We start from the raw sequence: 10,417 nt of genomic DNA on the forward strand, positions 1-10,417 counted from the left end.
GCTGAGAGTGGACCCTGCTGCGTGCCTGCAAGAAGCTGGTAACGCCAGACAGGGAGCCAACGCCGTAGGCTGGGGAACAATCACTCCCGGGTTGAGGCATGAGACACAGTGAGGCCCGACTGGCATGCAAGCCGGCAAATGCGGGCAACACGCCAGGGAACACAGCCTGCAGCTGCAGTGCAGCCGCTGGAGAGGAACCCCAAACCAGGGACGCGACCCGCAGGTCACCCACGGCTGCTGCTTGGGTACAGCCGGCGCCGCAGACTGGAACACAACACAACCGCTGGCTGGCTTATCAGACACAGCGAGGCCTGGCCAACATGTAATGGGTGAACCGCCTGCAGGGAGCCTGGTGCTGCCGGCCGGAGAACATTCACTTGCTGGCTGAGCATCAGACACAGTGAGGTCAAGCTGGCGCAAACCGGCGAAGCGTGGGCAAAATGCGAGGAGAACACAGCCTGAAGCTGCCGCAGTAGCAGTAGCAGTGGCAGCAGCTTAAGCTGCAGTCAGAGCTGAGAAGCCGCCCCACTCGAGCAATGACAGGAGCCCTGCTGGCCGTGTGAACCGTGCACTGCGGGCAACATGCCAGAAAGAACAGGCTACACTAGGCTGGAGAACACTCACTCGCTGGCTGAGCATCAGACACAGGGAGGTCCAGGTGGCGCGTAAACTGGCAAAGCGCGGGCAATATGCCAGGGGAAACTTGTCCGGAACTGTTTTTATCATCTAAAAAACATTTCTAAACTCAGACTACTGGTGTCAAAGGCAGAACTTGAGATGATTATTCATGCTTATATCTCTTCTCGTTTGGATTATTGTAACGATCTTTTTACGTGTCTCAACAAATCAGCTCTGGATCACCTTCAGTCTGTACAGAATGCAGCGGAAAGATTTTTAACTGGTACAAACAAGAGGTCACACATTACTCCAGTTTTGGCTTCTCTTCATTGGTTGCCTTCATTGGTTGCCTGTTCATTTTAAAATTTTAGTTGTAACTTTTAGAGCTCTGCACGGTGAAGCTCCCCAGTATATCTCTGACCTGTTGAAACCTCATGCTTCATCCCGAGCACTTAGGTCTTCAAGTCAGAGGCTACTGGTGGTCCCACGTACTAGGTTTAAAACACGTGGGGATCGGGCTTTTCAGGCACTGGCACCTAGGCTGTGGAACTCTCTGCCGTTGTCTTTACGCTGTCTAGACTCTACTGACTCCTTTAAAAAGCAGCTGAAGACATTTTTATACAAACGGGCTTTTAATTAATTTTAACTTGTATGTCTGATCTTATTGTAAAGCACTTTGTGATTTTTATCTGTGAAATGTGCTATATAAATAAATTTTACTTACTTACTTACTTACAGCCTGCAGCAGTAGCAGCAGTAGCAGCAGTAGCAGTGGCGTAAGCTGCAGTCAGAGCCGAGAAGCCGCCCCACTCCAGCAACAACAGGAGTCCTGCTGGCCGTGTGAACCGTGCACTGCGGGCAACATGCCAGACAGAACAGGCTACACTAGGCTGGAGAATGCCACTCGCCGCAGTGAGGTGCGACTGACATATAAGCCGGCGAATGCGGGCAAAAACGCCAGGGCAACACAGCCTAACAAGCCATTCGAGCACAGCAGCTGGCTGTGATATGCGGATGACACCCCAGAAAAGAAGGTGGAGCCGCCAGCTGGAGAAGTCAAGTCACAGCAGAGCCCTGCCTGGCACTGGGAAGTGACAGTGCCAGGGAGAGAGAGCTTGCTGCAGCAGCTCGGCCACTCAGTGGATGGCCGAGGCCCAAGGCCTGTCCCAGGAGTAGAGCGGCTGACCTGCACCACCCACGACAGGCGAGGTGCTGGTGGCTCAGGCCACTGAGGGGCCAAGTGAGGAGCAACCCAAGGTTCACCACCAGGGCATAGCAGCCACTGTGCGCCGTCCATAGACAGGGGGCCAGTAAGAGTGGGCCTGATGCCAGACAGTGGACAGTCGGGAAGCGTCAGCTCACCGACTGTCCAGAGAACGCTCACTCACCGCAGCGAGGTCCAACTGGCGCATAAGCCGGCAAATGCAGGCAACACACCAGGGGAAGACAGCCCGGTGCTGCAGTGCAGCCAGGGATGTGACTTGCAGGGTGTGTCAGCTCACTGAGTGGGCCCTGCCGGCCCTGTAGACCCGCACATTTGGGCAATGTGCCAGACAGCGAGCCAGTGCCGCAGGCTGGAGAACTGATGGCCGAGCCGTCAGACGTAGCGAGGTCTGACTGGCGTAAGAACCGGCTAGGCGCAGGCAATAGTCCAGGAGACACAGCCTGCAGCATTGCTGGCCGCTAGGCCCAACTCAGTCAGGAGGGAGAAGGGCGGCTGGAGGACAGCTGAACCTAGGTTCCGAGTCCTCCCTGCCTCAACTGAACACCAAGCTTCCTACACATCAACCTCCTGACAATCAAACCTCCACCAGCCCAGGCCTCAAGGAGGCGGGGCTATGGAAGGTAACGTCGTGGGAGGGCCCCAGAACCAGGCAACCCAGACATGGGTTCACCTGACTGGACCCTACGCCAGTGGCAGCCAGACGGGATGGAAGCTTCGTCAACATCAACCTCACGATAATCAACCTCACCGGCCCAGGCCTCGCAGAGGCGGGGCCATGGGAGGGAATGCTGCAGCCATCATCCTCATGTAGCCTGAGAGGCACAGGATTTGGGCGGGCTCTCCATGCCCAGCCTGGCTGCAGCTGTCGTTTCAAGCTCCATCCCCTAGAGGGAGCGACAAAATGGCCACCAGCACAGCATAAGTAACCCACACAGCCCTGTAGTTCATGCCGCCCTGCCCAGGGAAGGCCCGAAGGGCTAACGGGGGAGGGGCCAAAGGCAACTACTCCCGCCATGCACGGCAGCATCCAACTGCGGGCAAGGGGTCAAAAATGCCGGGAGGCAGGGCTCATTTACTCACTGCCTGCAACCAGGCCAACCAGGCAGCAGCGGTACCTTAAGTGCTGAGGCTGCATGATAGCAACAACCTTGAGGTCCACTCTACTAGATGGGACCTTAGGAAGGGCTAATTCCCACACCCGGCATGCTCCAATCACCAACAGGTAGCCGGCACTAGACACAACTTGAATTCCCCCTTCACTGTTTCTAAGCTCCTGCGTCACAGTGCTGACAGGTAAAAGAATATGCTTGGAACTCTGACACATCTCCCCAATGTAGCCGAGCTACGAGCCAAGCCCTGCTGGTCACGTTAACCCGCAAGCTGCGGGCGACACGCCAGACAGGCTAACCGGTTGGATTAACGATAGGCCGGCACAAACCGTAGCCTGTCTATTATGTTTATTCCCCACAATGTTAAGCAGGCCAACAGCGAACACTTGGAACGCTGAAGCCATATCCCTGGTGTGTGAACACACATAGCAGCCGAGCTGCACACTCACACACACAACACAAGTGGAGATCAAACGATCACCCGTGTCACGTCCGCACAGCTGTTTTATATGTAAGCTGTGGGGTGTAGCCGGGCGTGCCGGAGTGTCTTAAAGAAATATCCACACGCCACGACCAAGAGGGGTCGTTCCCCGTACATATGGAATATGTAACGGTGTGGAGAGATAGTCTCCATATGCTAGAGAAGATCAGCAAACACACAAACTGTGTGTGATACTTTTTTAAAGCAGGAACGTTTTCCAACATGTCCAGATATGTAACTTACATCTTTATGATTCATTTTAGAGTTTCTAAAATCAGATCGTGGATCAGTGAGTGTGCTGCTGATAATTCTGTGTTTTCCAACAGTTTCATGAAAGTATCAGATTAGTTGAGGTTAAACTGGTTAGTTTGCAGGGCTGTGGTGAAGGTTACAGAGGTGCTCGGTGCAGAGCGTGGTCAGTGTTAGAGTGCACCAAGGTTATATAATTCCCCAACAGCTTGTGTCAGAACAAATGACCAGACATCCTCCAGCTTCTGTCTCTTGAGGGGCACCAGGCAGGGATGCCCACTCTCCCCTTCACTGTTTGCAATTTTTATTGAACCACTAGCAGCAGCAATTAGACAGAATTCAGTAATTAAGGGCATAAAATGCAAGAACGTGGAACATAAAATCAGCCTTTATGCGGATGATGTGTTACTCTTTCTCCAAAATTCACAAACCAATATCTCTGGGGTGATTGAATTGATAAACTCTTTTGCAAGAATATCAGATTACTCAATTAACTGGTCAAAATCTACAGTGCTCACACTGCCAAACCAATTCACCGGACAATTATATCCACGCTCTTTGGTTCTGTCCACCAGTTCAGAAGTTTTGGCGCGAGATATGTGAAGACTTATCAAAGTGTCTGAAATGTAACATTCCAACTTCCCCCTTAGTGTGTTTGTTGGGCAGCTTAGATAATGTCACTTCAGAAAAGAATATAGCCCATATGGTTTTCACTGCCCTATGCATAGCCAAGAAAACAGTCCTCATGAACTGGAAAAATAAAAATAATCTTAATTCTAACCAATATAGAAATTATCTATTAGATTACATTAGTCTTGATACAGCCTCTGCCACCACATCAGATCAATTGCTCTGGGCTCCTTTGATCAGCTCCATCACCTAGTGGGGGTGGGGGGGTCATAGTTTGGTCCCGCCTTCACTGTTGTGATTGGTGTGGGGGTAGGGACAGGCCTAGGGCGTCGGGGGGTTCCCCGGAGGCATCTTCCTTGGGGGGCTCAACCTGGGGTAGCGGTCATGTCCGGTTAGGGGCTCTGTTGGCTCTCAGGTGACTGTTTCCTCGTGGCTGCATGCAGCGGGGCTAGGGGAGGGTCTGTGCTGACGGACGTGGGTTACTGACCTGGTAGCCTGGCTGCCCCTGGGTGGGTCCGGGATGGGCGTGAGGTTCTGGGGGCGCTCCGTCTCTGGGCTGGGGCCCTGGCCGGGCCTCGGGGGCTTGGGTCCTGGTTGGTGTGTTGCCGGGGTTGTGGGCGGGCGGGTGCATGGGGGCCCAGCCCTGGCGCAGGGTGCCGCCGGTGCATCGAGCCACCTGGGGGGCTCTTCAACTGGTGGGGGAGATTGTCACATCTTGCAGGAGCTTTCCTCTCTTCAGGAACTCTCTCTGCAGGAAGGGGAGATATAGGAGAGGTGGAGGAAGATCTCAGCCTGGGCGTCTATTGTCTTATGTAGTCTGGAAGATGAGTGGATGGTGGGGTGGGTGCAGTTTTCTCTGTGGTGGGGTTGGACTGTCCCGGGCTCTGTGGGGCCGGGAGGCGCTGCTGCACTGGGCCCCGGTCTGGATGGGCCTGGGCCCCCTTTCCCTGGCGGGTCGCGGAGTATGGGGGTGCCTACTGGGGTCAGCGGGGGAGCTGGCCAAAGGGAGGGGTCACTTGCCCCTCCCTTCCTTCCCTCCCCATCTCCAGCTGCCTCCCTCTTCCCGCTCCACCACAACCACCCACACATGCAGGGCCTTGGAGTAGGGTTATGTCACCAGGGTGCAGAGGAGGCTACCCCCCCCTCTGTCCCCTTCTGGCTGCCTCTGCCTCAATTTTATCCCACAACTTAGACATTCACATTACTCACACTCTCATTACACATACATATAGGATCTTGGGGGTGGGCACGATACACGGAATCCAAGTTACCATCAGGGTGTACACCTCACCCCTGGCGTCGTTGCCCACCTCTCAATTTTAAATACACATAGACATTGAGGGCTAGCAGGAGGGACTATGCGCTTACCTGCTGCTCTCTGGCAGGTAGCTCCATGCCCTCCTGGGTTTTAAATGCACCTTAGAACACACATGCATCAACACTACAATGAGCGGGTGGAGGGAGGTTTGGAGTCTTCTCTCACCCCCATTCTCTGCGACCTGCTGGAGCGGGGGGGCTAGGAGGAGGAGTTGGCCGTCCGACTGCGGTCTGGAGTGTGGGGCCTCCCTGCTGCTGCGGAGTCGGGGCGGTCTGCCTCTCCCCACCGCAGGGAAAAGGGTAACACCACCTGGGTCTGGGTGCAGTTCCCCCCTCCAGGGGCAAGGGTACCTAGACCCGGTTCGTAGAGTACGCTTGGGGAGTGTGATCGTGTGTACAGCGTCTCTTTATGTCTGTCTCCACGTTGGTTGAGTGTGAAAAAAAACAACAAAAAAACAGAGTGCACCAAGGTTAGCAGACGTCAAAGTCAATTTATGCCGATCCTTAAGTTCTCTTTTGAATGCTGGCGTTACAGAGTGCAGGCTTTGGATATCAGCCAAAGAGCTCATGTAACATCTGTTTATATGTTGTTGAACTGAGTGGTGACTGTGACGTGACATCAGCTGATCACAGCTGCAAAGGAAACTCCCAAAACAAATGACTGTGTGACTGAGTCTTTCCCATCATGTGTTCATTAATGAGCCTTACAGAGGTGCGTAGTTGTATTTATTAGCAGCAGGTTCCCCGTTTAAAGTCTTTATGCTAAGCTAACCATCTTCTGACATGAATGGACAGAATAAGGTCAATATTGTCATGTGACAGCACATCTTTGACAAATCAATGCTCCCAAAGAACGATGACTTTATACTCTTGGATGAAATTAAATTACTGTGATATCTGGTTTGATTGTTGTGCAGACAACTCTGTACTTTGCAGTTCAGCAATTTGTGCAACAGCTTGTTGTTTTTAAATGTTAAAATAAGTGAGGAAATATTTAAAAATATCTCTAGTGCACATAAATATTACACTTCACCTTCATCATCATATTACGCCTCAACAAAGTATAAACTTGCAGCAGTGACTCACTCTGATACGGAGGATGCAGCTGTCAGCACCCACTGGTTGGTGATCAGAGACCCTGCAGAAAAAGTGTCTACAGCAGTGAACCAGGGCCAACTTCCTGGTGCAGCATCACGAACTCCTGTGATGCTGCTGCTGTTCACAGCACTGCTGCCACATGCTGACAAAGAAGAGAGAGCACAGCTAAACAGATCAGCCAGCACATTAAAACCACTCAGATAGATAAAACTAATCAACACTCTGCTGGGAGATCCTGAGCACTGACATTCATGTGGATGTTATTTTAACATTAGACTGTGGTTTACATGTGATCCACAGATGTTCCTCCTCTGTCTCAGAAAACTGGACGATTTTACAGAACAAAATCACAGTTTACAGAGAAAACAGAGTCTGAAACAAACGTGGACATCAGAGTTTTATATGTGCTCATTACTGTACAGCTTACAGAAGGAAGACAGGGTTCAAATGTCTTTGGATGCTTACTGGGCTGCTGTGAGTGACAACCTGAAAATGAAAAAACACAGATAAACCTGTTAAACCTGTGAAAGTAAGCACTGATTGTTTTTTCCAACTCAAAGAACCTATCATGCTAAACACAACACTTTTAAGGGGTAGAGGATTGTAGATCGTTAGGTTTAGTTTCTATATTTAAAGCAGCTTTTAAGAAAATCTGCATCTTTGCTCAGACAAAATCCAACTCTGTCATTGATGATGTTGATAATTTTGACAGAAAACCTTTAAACATTAACCTACAAGTTCATCTTCAAGTGACATGTCTTTGCTTTAAAGAAAGAAAACAACCAATCAAACCATTTTCTCACCTTTGCAGAAGAAAATGATCACCACAGTGAAGCAGCACAAACTGTTGGAGAGCCATGGTTAACTGCACCTGTTTCAGGTCATCTTAGACTTTAAACATGTCAAATTTACGTCCAGTTATCCAGCAGTTATCGGGGCCCCACCAAAGAATCAGGTCAGACTCGTTGGTCTTTGTGCTTTTTTTGACTGCAGTTAAGCACGAGGCACTGAAATTTGGTGCAGGTTCATTTTTCAGTTCAGTTGTGTTTATCCAGCCCCAAATCACAACAACAGTCACCTGATGCTGCTTTATACTGTAAGGTAGACCCTAAAGTAGCAGGTGAGAGTCCCCACACAGCAGTGATGTGTGTAATGTCAGAGAGTCAGTACTAAATAGTCATTAGAAGAAAGCACCCACAAACACACATACAAAGTCATGTTTTTATATTTTAGTGCTTTCCCGAGCTACTTCCCTTAACCATAACTATCAAAAATGAATGCCTAACTCTAACCCTGAGCCCAAACCTAACCATAACCTCACCGTAACCCTGACACGAAAACAAAAATGCCTTCAAACTCCATTTTATCCCCATAAGGGCTCTTGTTCCCCACAGAGATATGTAAACATGTACACACACACACACACACACACACACACACACACACATACACACACACACAAACACACACACACACACACACACCAAGAAGCAGGAGGGGGCAGATGAGTAAGAGAACAGCTGTTACAAAGACAAAAGCTGCAAAGGTGAGAAAAGGAGAGCGAGACAGTAAAATGGTGCTAACAGAGCTTCATTATGTTGTCTGCGCCTTGTAACCTTCCAGTGAGTATCAGGTGTGGGAGTTTAGGCAGCTAATGAGACACACATCACGTGTTAGTGTAGTAAGTGTGTTTTTGTGGCGTGGTTGTGGTGAATGTCTGAGGTCAGTGTGATTGATTTAAACTCAGCATCAGTGAATCTGAACAGTGAAAACAAACTGAGTCAGTAGTTTTAACCTGTCATTAATAAACAGGCTGAATATCCAGTTTGATCTGACTATGAAACGTGGTTTGGTGTGTTTACTGATCAGGAATAAAGTGAAAGGATCAGTGTTGTGTTCAGGTAACGTTTGATAAAATCAGACACATTATTATCAGAGACATGATGGCTGCTGCCAGAAGGACTTTAATCAAAGTGACGTCCTCTTTCTGAGTTAAACACAGAGCTGAATGTGTTTGCTTTCACTTCTTTATTCAGTTGTTCAGGTTTGAACGCTCTCAGCAGGTGTTTCTAACACTGACCTGGATTACTGAGAACCTTCACAGACATGTCGAACATAATATCCTATTAGAACCATTAGAGCAGGGGTGTCGAACTCCAGGCCTCGAGGGCCGGTGTCCTGCAGGTTTTAGATCTCACCCTGGGTCATCACACCTGAGTTCATTACCAGGCCTCTGGAGAACTGCAAGACATGTTGAGGAGGTCATTTAGCCGTTTAAATCAGCTGTGTTGGATCAAGGACACATCTAAAACCTGCAGGACACCGGCCTTCGAGGCCTGGAGTTCGACACCTGTGCATTAGAGCATGCTGTATGTTACAGGTCCTGCCAACCTCACTCACAACCATTCAGGGTGCTCACCAGCTCCTGTGCTGGGCTCACTGGCTTTTAAATTTCTTATATTTGTTTTTAAATGCCTTCACAATCTGTGTAAATGTCATAAAAATGCATTTTGGGTCCATGTACACATAGCCTACTAGCCTCCGGGTTCGACAGACACGAGCTGCAAAGAGGCGTGTAGGACTGCAACTCTTCTTCACCGTCACAAATTTGCTTGAAAGCCACAAAGGAGCAACGCTGCTTTCAGTTAATACAGCTACACATCACTTACAACAAACAGATGCTCAGGCAAGAATTTTATTCATTGATTTGACTTTAAAACAATGAGGACAATTTATTGCAGTAATTAATTATTAACTGGAGACTTTCTTACTGATCATCCACAGAAGTCAGTTTGTATGAATCATGTTTTATCTGATGAAATCCTTGTTAGTACTGCAGCGTGTGTTAAGGGTGTGTCTAATTAACAAGTTGAGCTTTATTAAAACTTGAGGGGAGTAACAAAGATCACAAGAGGAAACAAGAAGTTATCAATAGGTTTTCAATTAATTTTGCTACACAGATCAGCAAAAACACCACTGTGTGTTGGAACAGGAACAGGAAGTGATACTGTACCACAGAGAGAGCCAACACCAAGTGACAGCACCATCCACTTTTTCCATGTGCTCTGGTGAAATACTGACCTAATGAGGTCCCTGCCAGTGCGGTCAGACTGGACTTCCATCCGGCTAATAAAATTGGACCAGTAGTAGGGTGACCATATTTTGTTTTTCAAAAAAGAGGACACTTAGGGCGGTGGGGGGGGGGGGGGGGGGGGGGGGGGGGGGTAATAAAGATAATAATAAAGAACGACTAGACACTGCTAGCATAATTGACAGGTTTTCGACGGGGCTCCCACACAAATGCAAAGCAGAGGATGAAGCATCGCCAAAGACTAGAAAATGTGGTAAAGCATTTCTTCCCTTTAGCTTCAACTGCACAACTGCAAAGGTAGGTCTCTGACAGATTTACTTTCCCCTGCGCCGGGAGCACGCACTGGGATCTCCCAATCACAGACAAACAGTATCCTACATTCTTGACTTTTAGCTCACAAACACTTCTTAGAATGACTAACTACTCTAATCCATTTTGGAGATGTTAGCTCTTTATTCAGTAAAGTTAAAGTGGGATACAAATAATATCAGGCTGATCTTGCCAAGATTGGTTCCACCTGTCCAAATGATGGATCCCACAGTTGTTTATGTTTTTAAACCAATTTTGCACAGAGAGGCATTTTTTGAAAAATGTATTGA

The 10,417-nt window shown here is 49.1% G+C and overlaps 1 protein-coding gene across 1 annotated transcript in view; it reads right to left on the reverse strand.

Annotated features, from left to right (window-relative positions):
• LOC146634286 (NLR family CARD domain-containing protein 3-like) overlaps positions 1 to 10,417 on the reverse strand; it is a 612,463-nt gene that overhangs the window by 595,480 nt on the left and 6,566 nt on the right. The gene's annotated exons all lie outside the window — the stretch shown is intronic.

Source organism: Diplotaxodon limnothrissa, linkage group LG3 (assembly GCF_057381915.1).
Source record: "Diplotaxodon limnothrissa isolate DT_005_m linkage group LG3, D_limnothrissa_male_GT1.1, whole genome shotgun sequence".
Taxonomy (NCBI): domain Eukaryota; kingdom Metazoa; phylum Chordata; class Actinopteri; order Cichliformes; family Cichlidae; genus Diplotaxodon; species Diplotaxodon limnothrissa.